This window comes from Carcharodon carcharias, chromosome 26 (assembly GCF_017639515.1).
Source record: "Carcharodon carcharias isolate sCarCar2 chromosome 26, sCarCar2.pri, whole genome shotgun sequence".
NCBI lineage: Eukaryota > Metazoa > Chordata > Chondrichthyes > Lamniformes > Lamnidae > Carcharodon > Carcharodon carcharias.
In genome coordinates, this window is record NC_054492.1 from 22,819,730 (window position 1) to 22,840,081 (window position 20,352).

The 20,352-nt window shown below is 40.1% G+C and overlaps 1 protein-coding gene across 13 annotated transcripts in view; it reads right to left on the bottom strand.

Moving 5' to 3' along the window:
- Positions 1 to 13,606, bottom strand: part of dennd4a (DENN/MADD domain containing 4A) — a 163,976-nt gene extending 150,370 nt beyond the window's left edge. For all 13 annotated transcript variants that reach the window (XM_041174942.1, XM_041174938.1, XM_041174937.1 and 10 more), the window contains exon 1: positions 13,484 to 13,606. The gene's annotated coding sequence lies outside the window, so the exon portion shown is untranslated. The remainder of the gene's footprint in view (positions 1 to 13,483) is intronic.
- Positions 13,607 to 20,352: the final 6,746 nt, after the last annotated feature.

The window sequence follows — 20,352 nt, forward strand, 5'->3', positions numbered from 1 at the left end:
CAATTGAAATTGAATTCCATAAAAATCTGGAATTAAAAGTCTTTTAATGACCATGAAACCATTGTTGATTATTGTAAAAACCCATCTGGCACAGCCAATCTGAGTTGGTCAAATCCCGAAGGTAAACTTGAAAGAACTGTCACAACTTGTTTTGCAATTTGTGTACATTTTGAGATGTGTGCCCTGAATTCAGTAGTAATAAGGCCACCAAGGTTTTTTACAAAACTAGATTAAACATTTATTAATAGAAGAAATGACTAAGTACATACATAGATCTACAAATTACTACCAACATAACTTCTAAATCCCCTAATCAATCTAACTCCCAGTTTCACTTTTGTTAAGGAAACTGTAAGACAGACAGATTTTATAAGACCCAGGCAAAGAAACATGATTCCCTGAACAAGTCATCTTCCAAGTGAGTTTTCTTAACTTCAGTCCTTTGGAGACAGTAGCGTGAGGCATAGATACTGAAGGCTTTTTCACACTTGTAAGATCTTAAAAATGCCTTCTCTTACACACAGCCCTTGCTCCTTCTTTATACTTTATACTTCCTCTTTGAATGCAAATACCGATTGTTTCACTATGTCTTTGGACATTACCTCCCTGATAATAAAACCCTCTCATAGCATTAAGTTTTACCTGCGATCTTTGGGGAAAAATAAACTTGACCTGGCTAGGCAACACATTTCACCCCTCTTTTGAAAACAACCTAGTCTAGTTTATTTCAAAGTGCAAATGTTCCCTTGACACCTATGTGTCTAAACTTCCACATGCTTATCTAATTAACATTGCAAACCTAACCCCTCTTCTCAGGTCAAAGCACCCAGACTAGCTGCCTCTAATTCAATTAAATCTCTCACACACACCCCCCACTATTACTCTATTTTAGAATAAATTCCAATAACATTATGATAATTATTATATCTTTCTGACATTCACTAATGTCCTTTAGGGAAAGGGAATCTGTCATCCTTACCTAGTCTGGCCTAAATGTGACTCCAGACCCACAGCAATATGGCTGACTCTTAAACTCCCTCTGAAATAGCCTAGCAAGCCATTCAGTAATCCATACTGAAAGTTCAGCTGACAGTTTTGAACTGTTAAACTGATTAGGTCCTTTGGGAACCATGTGAACTCCTCAATGTGATCACTTCAAGGCTTATTATGTGTTATGTCAGCATCCAAGATACATTAGTGCTTTCTGAATGATTCAGCTTCAATAATCCTTTATGAAGGTTATGATTTAACAAGAGTTACAAATTCAGCAACAAGCAAAGCAAAATCAGGAAACAATGTACATAGACCAGAGATGCTTCAAATTAAGTTATCATTTTGGATGAGATACAACACACACAATGACCAACATGCTCTTTTCTGCAGTCAGCTAAGACAAGTATAAACCAGTGGCACAGTCAAAGGATGAGAAGAATTGTTGTTGAGCAATCTTAGAGCACCAGAGCATCTAGTCAGGCAAGGGTCAATCAACAACAGCAATGCAGGTTGTTACCAAGGGCTTGAGAGGGAGCAAGGCAAACGCCCTTATGAATCACCAGTAGACTATATTCTATTTCTAACCCAGGGTCCTTCAGAAAAGTTCCAAAACTTAGAGGTGGAGGAAGCCATATCATCTCCTGGGGAGGTGGTGGCGTACTGGTATTGTCACTGGGCTGGTATCCAGATACCCAGGGAAATGCTCTGCGGACCTGGGTTCGAATCCCACCATGGCAGATGGTGAAATTTGAATTTAAACCTGGAATTAAAGTCTAATTATGACCATTGTCGATTCTCTGGTTCACTAATGTCCTTAATGCCATCCTTATCTTGTCTGGCTTACATGTGACTCTTAAATGACCTCTGAAATGGCCTAGCAAGTCACTCAAGGGCCATTAGGGATGAGCAATAAATGCTAGCCTGGCCAGCGACGTTCACATCCCATGAATGAATAAAGCAAAACTTCAAAATACATTAAAAAGACCATGTTTTCAATAACAGATCCTGTTTGGGACTGAATGGAAAAAAAATAAATGAATCATTCCAATGACTGTCAACATGCTTTACCACTGTGGAATAAAACATAGGATTGTGCCAACATTTTCCCTAGAGGTTGAATTCTCAATCTCAGTACGTATTGAGCAGATGCTTTAAGATTCTGCAGCAGTACTGGCAGAAGGAGCAAGTCATCTGCCCATTCCACTGAGGGAGAAACATGGTGCAGGGCGCAACCCTTAATTGGATGACACCTGGTATCTGGTTATTCAGGCAAACATTAACTGTATAGGATCAAAGATTAAATCTTATTTAACGACTTATAAAACTCATCACTATTAGCACCCGTCAGATATGATCATAATCAAACTCCTCATTGCAATGTATACTTTGACTGCATATTTACTCTGGGTTAACTTACCTAGAAGCCTTTTAAAAAATGTGTTGGTAACTCAGATTTTAAAACATTGCCACTTTTGCATTAGAGTCATAGACGTCTACAGCACAGAAAAAGGACCTTCGGCCCATTGAGTCTGCACCAGTCAAACAAGTACCTAACTATTCTAATCCCATTTTCCAGCACTAGGCCCCTAGCCTTGTATGCCATGGCATTGCAAGTACACATCCAAATACTTCTTAAATGTTATGAGGGTTTCTGCCTCTACCACCCTTTCAGGCTGAGTTCCAGATTCCCACCACCCTATGGGTGAAAAATTTATGTTTTTTTTTGTGTTGATAAGCACAATCCAAATAAATGAACCATTTGAAGGAATAGCAAAGTGGGAGAAGGATTCGTTTAATTCAATAGAGGTCACTAAATAGCATAATAGTTCATCCTCACATTGTGCAATGATGTGGATTATATGGTCCAGACATTAAATAATATCAGCAAAAACATAGTATATGATGAAAGTCCAGGATTGATTTTATGCCAGTAATCACATAACCAAAAACAATGAGAAAAGTTCTGAACTGTCAAAACATTTCTAAACCAGCTGCTATTTTGCACAATATACAGAACTGAATTACACTTGTAAAAAGCAACTATCTTCCGACTTAGATGAGTGGACTAAACAGATGATGCAGACGTTGGCAATAGACAATGTGTAAGTAATATCACAAGGTCAAACTTCTTGCTAGAAATGTACCAGAATGGAAACAAACTAATACGCTGTGTTGACAGAACCACTGAATTTACAAAGATATTTCATATCATATGCCTGTTCTTCAACTGGAGCTGTCTCCATTTCTCTTCCCTTTCACCATATCCTTTGATATACTTCCTTTCCAAATACTTTTTCAATTATCTTGCCAAAAATGTTTTAGTCTGTGTGCGAACAGCTACATAAAATTAAATCATTCCATGTTCTAATAAGTGTCAAAAGCTCCTAACTTCCCCCTTAATTTCTTCCAGTGATAATCTTGAGTACCTCTGCCACCCCCATTGTTACTTACCGTTCACAAACAACCTTCCAAGAGAATCACAGAATTGTTACAGCACATTAATAGTTATCCTTTCAAAATGTGTCAATTTTGTAACCCTGAAATAGATTTTCTTCTTACTCTGTTCCGGTAAAAAAAACTTTTTTGATAACCTATCATTGCAATGAAGCTTCATTATGTCTCCTGGCTCTCACGTCCTTCCTACAATATGGTGTTTAGAATGATTCACAATAATACAGCTGTGGCCCAACCAATGTCATGTACAAATTCAACATCTTTTCTGTAAAAGCCCAAGATATCATTTGTGTTTTTCTCTTTAAATGTTACTGTTCATCAAGTTGAAGGGCCTTTGGACCAGAGAATTAAGCTCTCCCCTTCTTGGGCATCCAGTCCCAGCATCAAGAATTCTTCAACCAAGTACAGCCCCGCCAGATGTAGAATAAAGCTCCCTCTGCCCCAAAATGTCTGATTACCAACTTCAGAAAATGTCCTCGACAGCACCATTCATCACATCTAGCTATTCTGTGGATTTTCCAAGGGAAACTTCAAATCATGGCTTCAACTTGATGAACAGAAACATTTAAAGAGAAAAAGACAAATGATATCTTGGGCTTTTATGGAAAAGATGTTGAATTTGTACATGGCATTGATTAGGCCACAGCTGTATTATTATGAATCATTCTAAACACCATATTGCTTGACAGTTTTGCTATGTGAACCCCACAGCCCCTAGAACCTAGATTAAGACTGTCTAAATTCATTTAATTAGACCCTTACAGCCAGCAGGCAACAGACTTTGATAATATCAATCTAACTAGGATTTGAGACCAAGTATTGTGGCTCAGTGGGTAGTATCCCTACTCTGAGCCAGAGGCTTCAGGTTCCAGTCCCACCCAAGACTTGATGGTCATGGTAGGTACCTTCATGGTGTGGCCAAGCAAGCGGATTATCAACCTGTAACTCTTCGTGATATGCCTATCACAGGTGGCAAGAGCGGGAGAGTCTCCTGGTCAGCCAGAAATATTTAGTAGTTGCAGTGCAACAGCCTCCCCACATTAAAAGACTCCACCCACAAGCTCTTGCCACAGGCTGTACTCTGGCAAGCATCCACTTCACTTTGAGGGACTGCTAGAGAGAGAGAGAGGTGGGATTTGATTCCAGAGATAATAGTAGTGTCAAACCACTATTTCAATCCATTCTTCCCATCTGTATTTTTATGGCATATTAAAAAGAGTCTGTCTTAATTGGATGAGTGTTATGACCACAGTTGGTGTTAATTGCTGAGCAAACCAAATCCCAGAGGGAAACTTGGCTAACCCTTTTTTCCTCATTCTGAAAATGAGAAGGAGGCGTACTGATCTCAACAGCCAGAAATCCAGCAACACTTTTGGGATTTTCAAAATTAAAAGTAAAAGTTTTATTAACAAGAATAAAAGCAAACTTAAGCAGACAAGATCATAGCTACACAGTTAAACGTATTCTTACATACATTCCCCAAAAAGGACTCTACTTGGTCAGACCCACAAGTAAACACCTTCCAGGCAACATTTCCTTATAGATGTTTAACCATAAAAAAATCCAGTAATATTACCCAAGGCAAACTGCTTTAGCTTCAATAAAGGCATACCACATGACCTGTAACTCTCTTCCACTCTACGAAAATCCAAACTTTAGAATAAAACTGCTTTTTGCAGCCCAAGACTTTTCTGGTTTGATTGGATGGTTGATTCAAAACTACATTCTCTCTCAACCCAAAGCTCCAGCTATAGCTCCAGCTGCTACATCTCACGGCTCCAGATCAACAGCCCAACACTCAAAAAGCTACCCTAAGCTCTCCAGAGTAACTCTTAAATACCTTTTCCCCTTTCATCTCAGGTTCCATTGTTCTCACACTTTTTTGAAACTCAAATCCTTCCAAATATAAGATCTTTCACGTTTCCATCTTGTCTTTGCTTTCGGGTCAATAAAATATAATATCCCTACTTCTATTTACCTATGGAACTCCTGCAAGATGCAAACATGTTCCTTATCACATCTGACTTTCCCTTGATATTCAAACAAACTCTCAACTTATCTAAAAATGCAAATGTTAGATCAAACCTATTCACTTATAACTCACCTCTATCTTTTTCATGTTTTAAACATCCCCAGGCAATCTGTCTCCAATTCTCTGCCCAGCTTAATTAAATCATGCATACACACACACACACACACACACAGCCTTTTCATAGAATAACACAATATTTCCCAAAAATGTATTTTAAAAAATCAATTTCTCACAATGAGATAAATACCCAATGATAGTAGAATGCCTGTGTTCAAGACAATATATTGCAGGGTGCCTAATATAGTAAAACAGAATCTGCATATTCAGATATTAATTCTAAAATTAAAGAATAAAATAATTTGCAGAGAATGCCATTAGAATATAGGGCAGAAGCCATTCTCCTATTTCAGGGTCACTAATTTAATAAAACCATGTACAACATGCCAATTGATCACTTATATTGGACAGCGGAAAAACAATTGTACAGTTTGCTCACTACACTGTATAGGTTGCCTAGCATGTTAAAAAGTGATTTATTGGTGACTCAAGTGTCCACAAATCAAATAAATGATGGGACAGAATGATGTCTTCACGAAGTAGGCAATGGTGTTACAAACTTTATCTCCCCACTCACGTATTTTAAGTGAATTGTGGGCAATTCCTACTTCTTTAGTTAGCTGCACAAGTGATTTTCTATGGCAGGATGAGAGAGGGTGCAGCAAGAAATGGGCATCAGCTTTTTAAAATTGGTGCTATTTAGGTGGCATGACCTTGCACTTCCTTTCTCCATAGCTCTGTAATTTCATCTGGGTCTCATACCAAAGCACGCCTGGGCCAAATTCAACTTAAGTGTTGCCAACAGACACTGGAATTGGCCCAAATTTACAAGTGAAACCAATATTCTTTAAGTGAGGTGTAAAACATCTGTTTAGGATCTAGTGACTTCTGGAGGATTTCAATGCACTAAAAGTGAAAGGACATCAAGACAACATAAATCTAGATGATGAACAGCTAGCCCACATCCAGAACAAGGTGTCTCAGTAGTCAAAACGGACAATGGGTTTCCAACAATTCTCATGCTACACCCCATTTGGCAATTTTATCATACATGCTTCCATTTTAATGGCTGTCTCCTGATATATTATTTTTTTTATTTCTGTAAGGAGTGTTGTAGACAAATGGCATGCACCATCTCAATCACATGACCTTCTAATCTCAGGAAGGCCACGTGGAGTTAGAGTGGATCAAAATCAAGGAATGGTCCTTTCTGTATAGGATTGGGAGTGGACATGAGAGTGGGGTCATAGTTCATTTTTTTTAAAAAAGAAAACTATTCTCACATTTCTCCAACAAAAAAGAAATAATATGAGAATCTGCAAAAAGTATAATGGAAAAAGACTGATGATAGCTCTGAGAGATACTCAAAAAATTAAAAATCAGACATGTCCTTTAACTGGGTTACAATAGCATAATTGTTACCTTATTGGGCTAGTAATCCTGAGCCCTAGACTAAGGCTCCTCTGCAAAGGCTGGTACTGAAAATAAAGACGGGAACAAGTGGAGATATTTTATTATGGGTATAAACTTTGGTGACTAATAGAACCCAGAGGGTGAGTGGTACAGGAATTGTCAGTAACCTGAGACTATGTGACCAGCGGGATTCTACAGGAGTCTGTTTTAGGGCCTCTTATTTAATATTTTCCTGACCTAGGAGTTGCAAGTACAACAGCTAAATCTGCAGACAAAGCCAGTGAAGGTGGTAGACTCCCAACGCTGAACAGGATAATCTACAAGAAGATTTGAAAAATGAGCAGACAGGTGGCAGTACTTCACATGGGGACAAAAAAATCTAGAAAGGGCTATTACTTTAATGGAAAGGAAACAATGTGCATGGAAAATGAGTGTGTTTTGGGCTCCTTATCGGCAATAATTTGAAGCTATTGCAATGACACTTGGTGAAAATTACTAAAACAAATCAAATGTTGAGATGCATTAAAAATGTAATGTTGAGCCAAAATGATGAAGTAACCTGCCACTTTATGCACTTAGAACACTGAGTACAGTTTTGCTCACAGTAGTACAGAAAGGATATTGCAGCTGCTTAAAGGATGCAGAAGACAGTAAACAGATCTGAGGGGGTGGAGGGATTGGATAAAGATGAATGATTTTGTAAATTTAAATTCTCACTGGAAAAAAGATTGAGAGATGGTCTGATCGCTATTTTTAGGATTTTAAAGAGACTGAATAATGTAGACCATGACAAGCTGTTTCACCTTGTCCAGAACAGTCAATCCAGGGGACAGGACCTGCGCTTAAATATTGAAATAAATCTGTGGTGAGTGAGTGGCATCTATGGAACAGGCTCTCAAGGGAGACGGTGAAAGCAGATAGTATTGATTCATTCAAAAGCAAATTAAATAGATTTCTTTCAGAAAATAACATTTAGGATTCAGCATATGAGTAATTTGAGACATAACATGCGGCAAATGGAGCCTATTTGTGAGGAATAGGTGACTTTGGACCTTTTTTGCCAAAGCTCTCCATCACTGGAGCTTCTTTAACCTCATGTGAGGGTCTGCTGTAGATTCAATGATAGAAATGGATCATTGTGTTTGGTCAATAACTCCATTAATGCTGGATCATGTCACTACCATGCTGGTAGAAGGTGAACTGGATGGCCTTGGCCTTTTGTCGTTGACAATTCCTCTGTTAGTAAAGAATGTGCTATTTAGAAAGTCAGGTAATTATACATTCACAGAGCAGCTGAAAATGGTATACGCCCTACAATCCTCACGGGAACAAGAATTAGTGAAATTCTGCCTAGATTGTTTAGGCATTCCTAAACAGTTTTAAAAGGTTCATAAATATGGGGTTGTATGCATATGACTTAGGAGGAGTCCATTAGGTCTACTGTATCCAAACAGCTTGAAAGAAAGCTACCCAGCCTCATTCTGCCTTCCAGCTCTTGCTCTGTAGCCTTGTAGGTTATGGCACTTCAAGTGCAACTTCTAAAATGCAACTAGGATTTATGTCTTTGCCACCCTTTAAAGCAGTGAGCTCCAGATCCCCACCACCCTCTGGGTGAAAAACATTCTTAACTCCCTTCTAATCCTCCTGCCTCCTAAATCTATGCCTCCTGGATTTTGACCTCTTGGCTAAGGGAAGTAACTTTTTCCTATCCACTGTGCACCCACAAACCTCTGGGGTAAAAAAATTGCGAAGATTCACAACCCTCCAGGTGAAGAAATTCCTCTCCCTCTCGGTCCTAAAGGACTGACCTCTTATCCTGAGACTATGCCCTCTAGTTTTAGATTCTCCAGTCAGGGGAAACAGTCTCTCAGCATTTACCCTATCAAGCCCTCTAAGAATTGTAAATGTTTCAATAATATCACCTTTCATTCTTCTAAACTCCAGAGAGTATAGGCTCATTCTACTCCATCTCTCATCAAAGAAAAACCCTCTCATCCTAGGAATCGATCTAATGAATCTTTGTTGCACATCCTCTAAGGCAAGTACATCTTTCCATAGGTATGGAGACCAAAGCTGCAAACAATACACGAGGTGTGGTTTCACCAAAATGCTGTACAATTGCAGCAAAACTTCCCTACTCTTGTCCTCCAATCTCCTAGCACTAAAGTCCATGGGTCTTCCGAATTGCTTGCTGTACCTACATATTAACTTGGTATTTCATGAACAAGCTCACAAAATCCCTCAAAAATCAATATTTAATTGTTTTTCACCATTTAGAAATTTTTGTTTATCTATTCTCCCTACCAAAGTGCATAACTCCCCACATTATACTCCATCTGCCACCTTATTGCCCATTCAATTAATCTAAATATATCCCTTTGCAGACTCTTTGTGTCCTCTTCACAGCTTACTTTCCCACCTCGCTGTGTATTGTCAGTAAACCTGCATCCATTACATTCAGTCCCTTTATCTAAGTGATTGATATGAATTGAAAATCGCTGAACCCCAGCACTGACCCTTGCAACAAAGATGACAGAAGTCTCAGGAAGACAATGTTTGTGAACTTGTGCTGCTCACATTTGCTCTTTGACCCTGGACTCCTGCTTGTCAAAGAACATGAACATGAAGATAAACAGCTCAGGTCACTGGCCTCAATATACAAAACCTGCCTTCCTAAAATTAAGTTCTACTGCCTACAAATGTCACATCAGTCCTGCATGAAAAATTGCTTTTATGCTAACAACTATTGGACTGAGAATGGGGACTACATAATCAATGCCAACCTGATATGCACTAATTTAATTCTGAAGAGACAATACACCAATGTATGTGTATTTTGCAAAGTGTTATTTTAAGAGCTGGAAATTCACATTTCTAAAGCAAAGTCAATTTGAAGGGAAGTTTAACTTCAGGTCTATGGGGAAAGAATAGGGGAGTGAATTACTTGGATGGCTGTACCAAAGGCATAATATGGGTTGAATGACCACCTTCTGTTCTGTATTATTCAGTGATTCTAATTCTGTGTGCTTTCATAAAGTCTCCAAGAGGTCTGAGATCTCTTCCAAATGCTTTTCAAACTACTTTGCACTGGGACTGTACTTGATGCGGTGACAAATTCAAACAGCATAAGACTGCGTCCATTTGAATTCAAACTATTGCTGTATTGAGGCTAACAGTTTAACAGCAATCTTTTAACAATGAGGTTTGCACACTGGCTATGCAAACAAGATAACACGACTGCTTCTTGAACATTGCTGAAGAGAGAATGCTGAAGCCTTTCATCTTGCACTCATTAGCACAAACACAGGAGAAAAGCCATCCACGCAACGCCTCAGCCAGAGACAACTTGCCAACCAATCAGCATCCCTTTCTCCCGTAGTATAAATTTTTGTGCCCATTTGAAATTTGGTATTCTTCCATTTGTCCCGATGATTGCAACACAAAAGGCTTCAGCAACATGTCTCTCTTTTGAACAACATCCAAGTTCTGCACTACTGAACCTGTAGACTATGTGCAGCCCCAAAAGAAGTGGCTTTTGGACCACTGGGGACATCACAGCAACCCGATATATAATTATAATTTGTTACTTAAAAACATTTGCACAATCACCATTCTTTTAATCTTGTTTGGGCTGTTGTGGAAACTACTCCATGATAGGAACAAGGAGATTTCCACAGCTCTCGGAAGCTCAGCCAGTATTGCAGAAGTATTTCCTGAAGTGATTCAGCCATATAAACACACACAAGATCAGGTAAATCACCATGAGATTCTAAAAACCACCCAGAGACTAACACTGACAAAAGACTGGGCACAAAACATCCCTCAGAAATTATACAAATAAATTATTAACTACACCAAGATGCAATGCAATGAAGGTAAAATGTCTTGGAGCGACACCTTGTCTCTTTCCATCCCATTACTCTTGAAGGTAATGATTCGTACTGGGATACAACTCATTATATACTGGGGCATTCCAAGTATATATGCATCATTATAGCTAGATTCTAGACCTGTTCTCACATCAACATAGAAGCACATTCCAGAAGGTGGAGACAGTCTCTCAATAACACTAAGGAGCAGGAATCCTGGGCCTTCCCACTTTCCTCATCTTGGAGTCCAACTGAGCCAGCAAGTTTACCCAGTGAGTGTAGGGGGCATTTAGGCCAGGAAAGATCCAAGTTTAATCCTTGGCATTTGGCGAGTTAGCTGATCTCCTACTGTGCAGCCACTGTGTAAGTACTGAGGGAGACCAAAGCCTCTGGATTGTCACCCTGGCAGGGAATCAACACAATTTTTTGAGGAGGTGGCACAGGTGTCAGAGGGGAAATTAGCACAAACAAGCATCCATTTAGGCAAATATTGTGTCGTGGGAACCTGCAATAATTCCCTTTCAAAAGTCTCCATTTGACAGACCTTTCTTTCTGTATTAATTCATTCCATTCCCTGAACGGTGAGATCCACAGGCTTATTTCAGCCAATTAACATAAATAATGTTGTCAACACCTTTTATAAGCGAAACCAAATTTGCAACAGAAGTTTTTGAATCATGTTGTTGTGGCTTGCTATTTTTTCCACATTTGTTAATAAACCTGGCTTTTGTGACATATTAATACATTAACATTCAGAGAGGAGTCTAATCATAAGCTGTTATCCAGTGAATCTGATAATCCAACAATTGTATACTTTTAAATTAAAAGTGAGATCAAAGCACGAAAAATTCTTAAACATGCGCTGCAGTACAGCGTGATGTCAACATCAGCAACAGCAATATGACTATACCTGAGTTTTCCTGAACTGAACTCCGTATCATTAAAACAATACAGTAACCAACATTCCCTTTCAGCCGACAGACCATAGCAATGGCAAGAAGCTAAATAACTTGTCAAGTACAATCCTCCGTTCCCAAGCTGTGGATCCAATAAACAAGTCTCAGTCTTTTAATCTGAATCGATTTTAAGCCTTCTACTAAAAGTCTCTGGATATTTCCTCTAATTCAATTTTCAATCCATGGATTTTGCTGGCCAACGGTCACTTTAAAACACATACACACAATTCCTAAACTATTTCTTGTCAGTTAACAAAACATTTGTTTTTCATACGTCACACAACTCGCCGCTGTGCAATTGACCTGAGCGAAATTCCACACTCTCTCCCTCACCCATTCACAACTTAACTCAAAAAAAAGTTTGCATAACATGAATTTACAAACATGAGCACAGGGTTTTCCCGGGGACATTTGCACAGGCAATATCGAAAACATGATGATGGACCTATGGAATCCATGATAAGCCTCAATGTGGATCTTAGAAATCCCCCATTTATATATGCACGTGGAGGCGCCAGGGTTTACTCCTGAGACCCGACAACCATTTTAATATGAATTTCATGTTATCCCCTCGTGTGTGGATTTAGAAATGTTGAAGGCAACTGAATAATCCGTTGTGAGGACGCCACAATCAATATACATTTGCGCTATCTTTCCAGTTCTAAACGAACGTCTCAAATTCTTTTTACAAACTCACTGTCGGCGTTTTGGCTCGCGATTCCTCAAATTAAACTTAAATCGCTTAAGTTTATAGAGCATCAAACATGAACTCTAATAAAACACAACTGAATCCTAACGGAGCTCAATCTGAGGACATTTTCCGCTCACACACACACCTGCCTCAAAAAATATTTAAAAGTCGGGTCAGATGGGAATTAGGAGCAAGGTGACATTTAAAGAGGAGACTTTCCCCAAGGGTTAAAACTGGCTGTAAATTCATTCAGCAAATATCTAATTGGTCACTGGTCTGTTTTCGCTTTGTGAAAATTGAAGACACTTTAAATAATAAATACCGTTGTTCACTATTCACCCATCCGTGGATTGAAAATACCTCTCAGAAATGTTCAAATAAAATTGAATCTATACCTCCAGAATTTTAAATAAGATTAGAAATTGTTGAGCAGTGACTGACCCCAAAATCAGGCAAGTTAATAGTATGGCTGGATAATAAGAGATCATCGATTATATCGCTGACACATCTGTAAATATATATTAACCCAGAGGCAATGTATTACATATAACATTAGTCCAGGGTCAGGGTGTTCTATATGCATTATTAGCATAGGGTCAGGGTGTTCTATATACATTATTAGCACAGGGTCAGGGTGTTCTATATACATTATTAACACAGGGTCAGGGTGTTCTATATACATTATTAACACAGGGTCAGGGTGTTCTATATACATTAGCACAGGATCAGGGTTTATATACACATTATAAGCACAAGGTGTTACACATACATTAGCAGCACAGGGTCAGGGTGTTATATACACATTATCAGCACAGGATCAGGGTGTTACATATACATTAGCACAGGGTCTTGGTGTTATATTAGTCATTAGCCCAGGGAAGAGGTGTCAAGGCCACTAATTCTATTTACTGAGCAACCAGGACAAGCAGACGGCATTGCGCATGCGCACTAGCTCCTGCCGGCAGCCGCTCATTAAGCCGGGGAAATGTGTCTGAAAGCCACCCCGCGGACAACTCACCGCTCCAGGGGCTTCTCTCCGCTTTCTTCACCAGGCTGAGATGAACCAAACAAAGTGTTTTTCATTCATGTTGAATGCCGGCCGCTGACAGCAATCCCACGACTCCGCTCCTCGCTCCGCCCGCCGCCATCTTGGTTGTGAAGGAAACCCGCGCGCGACCGCGGGAACGCGCCGCAACCAGCCGGAGGCCGACGGGTCCTAGTGCTCACCCTGTAATTTTCCTTCAAGAAGGGCACCACACCATTGAGTTTATCAATCGTTCAGAATTGACGACTTATCCATCAATCCGCCTCAACTTTGAGTCACGACATCTGAATGATGAGATAAAAACAGAAAATGCTGGAAACACTCAGCAAGTCAGCAGCATCTATAGAGAGAGAGAAACAGAGTTAAGATTTCAGCTCTATGACCTTTCACTGGTTCTGAAACGTTAGCTCTGTTTCTCTCTGCACAGATGCTGCCTGACCTGCTCAGTATTTCCTGCATTTCCTTTTTTTATTTCAGATGTCCAGCATTCGCAGTGTTTTGCTTTTCAATTAAGGTCTGAATGATGAGGCAGAGCAGCAGCAGATGAGGAAAGAAAAGGAAGCAAACTCTGCGCTCTGGATCCCACTGCATGGTGGGACATCCTGCCCCATGTGCCCAAAGATCTGTGGGTCGAGAATCGGCCTGTTCAGTCACATGAAGACCCTGAAGTAGCAATGAAGTAAATTCAAGTACAATTGGATTACTGTGCACAGTCTGGTCTGCATGTGACAAAATGGTTATAGGGGCACTGGAGAGTGTGTAAAAAAAATCCACAAAGATTATACCAGAACTGAAAGGTCATAACTATCAGGAAAGACTAACTAGGCTGGGGCCCTTTTCTCTAGAAAAGAGAAGGAATCTGAAATATGGCAGAAACTCGCAATCCTGAATGGACGTCATCTTCAAAAATCGAGGGACAGCCAATGACCACTGCCCAACTACACCACCTTATCCCCTACACTAAAGAACAGCAAATTTGTACATTAGCATGAGTGCATCATTGGGACATTTTTGCCCAACTCTTCAACTTCCTCCTGGGAATAACCTTTGCCAATACATATTAAGGCCAAAAACTTTGATTGCCTATTGTTCTCATAGAATTATGTGGAATTTACAGCATAGAAACAGGCCATTCAGTCCAACTGGTTTGTGTTGGTATTTTTGCTGTACACACATCTTCTCATACCATATTTCATTTAACCCTGTCAACCCGCTATTCCTATCATCCCTCATGTGCTAATCTAGCTTATCCTTGAATATATATCTGTCATTTGTCTTAACCACTCCCTGCGGTACTGAGTCCCACGTTCTCACTACTCTCTGGATAAAGAAGTTTCTCCTGAATTACCTGTTCAATTTATTAGTAACAAACTTATATTTAAGACATCTAGTTTGGACTTCCCACAAGTGGACACATCTTCTCTATGTCTACCCAGCAAACCTCTTCATAATTTTAATATATTTTAATCTGATCACTTCTCAGCCTTCTCTTTTTTAGAGAAAAGGGCCCCAGCCTATTTAGTCTTTCCTGATAGTTATGACCTTTCAGTTCTGGTATAATCTCTGTGAATCTTTTTTACACAGTTTCCAGTGCCCCATAACCAGTTTGTCACATGCAGACCAGACTGTGCACAGTAATCCAATTGTACTTGAATTTACTTCATTGGTACTTTTCTCCTATTATCATTGGAATTAAAGCACCAGAAGGAGCTTGCAAAGTTTCTGTGGTGAGGAGAGCAGCAAATATTGTCTAAAGAACAGGTCCTCAGTGAACTCTGCAGTTTGGGATTTGACCTCAATTCAGTCAATTCTAAATACTTCACAGTAGAAGGATTGGTAACAGCAGGAGAACATAATGGGAGGTTGGGAAAATAGAGGAGGGACCTACAAAAACAATAATAACTTGTGTTTATAAAGCTCCCTTAGTGTAATAAAATGTCCCCAGGTGCTTCACAGAAGCATTATAAACCACATAAGAAGATATAAGGACAGATTTCCAAAAACTTGGACAAAGAGGTATTTTAAGAGGTATCTTGAAGGAGGTGAGGGATAGAGTATAATGGTTTAGCAAATGAATTCCAGAGCTTCAGGCCCAGGCAGCTGAAGGCATGGACGCCACTGCTGAGGCAATTAAGATTGACAATGCTCAAATGGTCAGAATTGGAGGAGCACAGGGATCTGAGATGGTTGTGGGGTTGGAGGAGATTAGAGAGATAGGGAGGGGTGAGGCCATGGAGGGCTTTGAATACAAGGATGAGAATTTTAAAGTCAGACCATTGCTAAATTGGGAAGTTGTGTAAGTCAATGAGCACAGGGGTAAGGGGTGAATGGGATTTTGGTGTTGTTAAAGGACACGGGCAGCAGAATGTTTGATGATTTCAAATTTACAGAGACACCAATGTTGGAGACCACACAGAAATGTGTTGGAATAGCTGAGTCTAGAGGTAACAAAGGCACAGGCATGGGTTTCAGCAGCAGATGAGCTGTGGTAGGAGAAGAGTCATATGATATTACCAAGGTAAATAGACGGCTTTAGTGATGGTGCAGCAATGTGGTTGGAAGTTCATCTCAGGGTCAAATATAACACTAAAGTTGTGGACAGTCTGGCTTAGCCTGACGGTTGCCAGCACGAGAGATGGAGTGGGCGGCTAGAGGTGAGTTTGTGGCATAGACCAAAGACAATGACTTCTTACTTATTCCCATGACCTTTTTGTACCTGATGCAGAATGAGTACCAACAATGTGTCACCTGCCTGGACGTGAGGGACAAACAATGTGTCAGGAAGCTGTATCTTGACAGAAATGTGGCATTAGATAAAAGATGGGATCGTTATGAGGAGACACTTGTGATACTGAAACTGGAAAGATTTAATAGTGTTTTCAAAAATGATGAAGGATTTTGATAGGTTGAATCTGAAAGACAATTTAGTAATCAATTTAAAATGGGAGGGAATTTAGCACAATTTACATTGTGGGCTGTTGGACTGTGGCGTGCTTTGCACAGGATGTAGTTGACACAGAGACCATTCTATCCTTTAAAGGAAGGGTAGATAAGTAATGAAGCAAAAGAAGACAGAATTATGAGGAAATAACAGGGTACTAGGATTAGGTTTCAATTTCTCTAACAAAGAGCAAGCACAGGCTTGATAGGCCAAATAGCCTCCCTTTCTGATGTAAGCTACTGAGTTGCTAAGATTCAGATCAGAATCATCTCCCAGAACAGTTCAACATCTGGGTGGCACTCTCAGTTCTACCACCTTGAGTTCTTCCAAATACCAACAGGAACATCACTTGGATCAGCCTGTGTGCAGTTCATCATCGCCCTCCTCTGCCCACATGCTGACATTTGTTGAGTTCAACAGTGTTGTGCAGCACCAACTGAAGAAACAGAACTGGCTTTACCAGGCTATTGGCATTTCCCAAGAACAAAACACCATCAACTGTATTCAATGCCATCTCTGCTGGCTGAGCCCTGCTCTGCCAGAATTACTGCTCCCTGAATAGTCAGATGTGCAAAATATTATGCAAGTTAATGCTCGTTTTCCATGGAGCGATTACTACAAACACATCTTAAGGGAATCAAGGGTTCCATTATTGTTTACGGAGAAAAGACAGAACATGTTTTGGTTTCTGGGAAACTTGGATTACCTGCTCCAAATGGCACCTGTCTGGAGTCCCAAGACATTGCCAAATTAGGCTCATGGTGACACATGTCTAGAGGCAGCAATCGAATAGAGTATAGATAGCCCCACCTGTAATTTTTGCAGCCTGGGTGAATTTGCATTTCATATTTAAGCTGAATGTGAAAAGTTGCAGCCTCTGTTTCTATGTGAAGGGCTTGCTCCTCAATTCTTGGCTCCAATGCAGTCCCAAACTCCTGATTTTTGGTTACGCAGTGAGACAGGGTGGGTCTTGATGGGTCTCCTGTTGGACCATTACCAAGGTGGCTATCCACAGGTCCAGATTGGACACAGCCCATGTGTGGGGGTGGGGACGGGGTCACTCCAGCTGCCTCTCTTCCATGGTTTTACCCATGCCCAAGAGATCCTTGAGAAGGTGCATGTGGCATCTACCAGTATGCTTGAGGTCTTCCGTTACCAGTGGGCATCACAGGGACTGGAGTGTGTAATTGATACGGGTGGAAACATTATTAGTTAAGTTTTATTATAAGTTTCTTTCTGTTTTAGTAAACCATGTATCTCAAAGGAAGGGACAGCAACTGCAGTATAGTGTCTGCTCCACATAGAGGGATGATGTTGATGTTATGCATTCTGGGACTTTCATTAAAATATTGAATCCTCTGATATTAGTGGCAGAGGAGCTGGATTGGAAACTATCTGAAAGGACATCAGCAGAAAGTAACTATAGATAGATTTGGAGCTATTTGGAGACTGGTCACCAATGGTGTCCTTCAGGGATCACTGATGGGTCTGTTGCTCTTTACCATTTATATTAATCATCTAGATGTAGGCTTTGGGGTCACGATCTGCAAATTTGTTGATTACCAGATGCTTCGAACTGGGCTTTAAACCAGAGGCCCTACTTTGCACCCTTTCCAATTCCTCAGTGTCGTCCACCATGTGAGGAGGCCAAATCAGAGTACTCCAAATGAGATCTGACCAGGTAGCATGCTGTGTGTTAGTCAAGCATCCTATTAATACACCTCTGTTCACTCTAGTTGTAGCTTCACAGAATTGCTCACAAACCTTTGGAGATCCAAGTGTTAGATCACCCAGATCTAACACATGTGATCTGACACATGTCTGAATGTCTGTTTCAGATGGATCTCATTGTATTGGGAAATTATGCTCATGTGTGCCAAATTTAACTTGGATAAGTACAGTGTTATGCATGTGGGCAGAGTGGATACTCAACATTCAGACATCCTTCAGGGAAAAACACTAAATAGAGGAGGAAAGATCTGGGTGATCTAACACTGAGGTCTCCAAAGATTCATGAGCAATTCTGTGAAGCTATAACTAGATTGAACAGGGTGTTGGGGTGTATTAACAGGATGTTTGACTAACACACAGCATGCTACCTGTCTTTGGTCAGACCTCATTTGGAGTACTCTGTTCTGATTTGGTCTCCTCACATGGTGGGTAATATCGAGGAATTGGAAAGGGTGCAAAGAAGGGCCATTGGTTTAAAGCCCAGTTCGAAGCATCTGGTTATGAACAGAGGCTAAAAAAGCTGGGACTGTGCACTTTAGAGAAGCATAGACTTACAGGTGACTCAATTGACATTTAGAAGATGAAGTGTTCCAGTTAAACAGGTCAAGGAGGACCAGGGATCACAATATTAATATAAAAGCAAAATGTTGTGGATATTGGAAATCTGAAATAAAAACAAAGAAATGCAGGAAATACTCAGCAGGTCAGTCAGCATCTACGGAGAGAAACAATTAATATTTCAGGTCAATGACCCTTCATCAGAACAATATTAAGTTGTGTAAGGCCAGATGGTTCTTTTTCCAGAGAATCATGGATCTATGGTGTGTTGGATACTTGCTGAATTCCTTCAAGTGAAACCTGTATTTGCCTGGAACGGACATCACCTCTTACAAAAGCCAGGTACTACAGGGAATTATCAAATCCGAAATGATCTTCTTAACCAGTTTTGATTGACCAAGGGGATGGAAAAGAATTTCCCAGATTTTGTTTCCAAAATTGCCTTGGGTTTTCCTAGGCTTTCTAATCTCTTCCAGATCACATGGTTCTAGCTGGAGAGTGTGATTATTATGATGCACAACTTGTTTGGAACAGATTGAATGGACTAAAGATCTTTTCACACTGTTTCTTGCTCCACAGATGCTGTGAGATCTGCTGAGTATTTCCAGCATTTTCTATTTTTATTTCAGATGTCCAGCATCCACAGTATTTTGTTTTTGTCTTTTCTTGTATGTCCTTGGTTGTACATTTGTAATTTTTGTGAGTGGTTTATAAATGAATAATTAACTTACCTTCTTTCCACAGATCTTTCCAGTGTTTTCTATTTTTTGTTTCTGTAAACAGTGTGCTCTTTGTAGAATCTTCTGATTCTGTTTGCAGTGGAGCTCAGCGTCTGTGTGTTTGGGGGACTCAACTTCAGCCCTTTGCACAAGCCCTGGGTTTCAGCTCAATTACCAGAACCAGAACCAGAACTCAGAGTCAAGGCTGCAGCAAGTTCTCTGCGTATACAAATCCTGAGCCACTGATTGCTGTCTTTGCTGTGGAAAAGTTAAATAAGAACAAGTGTTTCAGATATGCAGTGCTGAAAATCATCCCATGTTGGATTAAAATGTTTGTAGACTTTCTATTCTCCTACACCAATGTGATGCTTCCAGCTCCCACATAAGAGTGAGACCTGCTAACTTAGAATCAATCTGTAGGAAGGTTTGTTCTGTGAAGGTACAAATGCTGGAAGATAGGAAAGTTGAGAGTATAGGATCCTTGTGTCTAGAGGGAGAGACGATATTTATTTCATTAGTACAGGCTCACTTTGAACCTTGCAAACAGTGGGCTGGTGCACTACAATACTTAATCTCCATCTATTGTTGTAGTTTGTATCACAACTACTGAACTCCTATGGCATTGTTCATGGTTAATCTGTGTCTAAAGCTCAGTTTGAGGTTCTCTCTACTGAGGTGGAGCTCGGAATAACCAGTCCTGTGCCTTTAATGCCCCAAAGAGAAGCAGTCCAATTAAGGAATGTGTTGAGGCTAATTGGATAGATTTTTGTTGCTTGTGAATCCCCGATTTCTGCCATTGGGAGGGGGGCAGGTTATCAAAAATCTGAAGATCTAACATGAAATGACTGCTGTTCTTATTTTTTTACATGTCTGACAAGTGGCATCTGAAATGC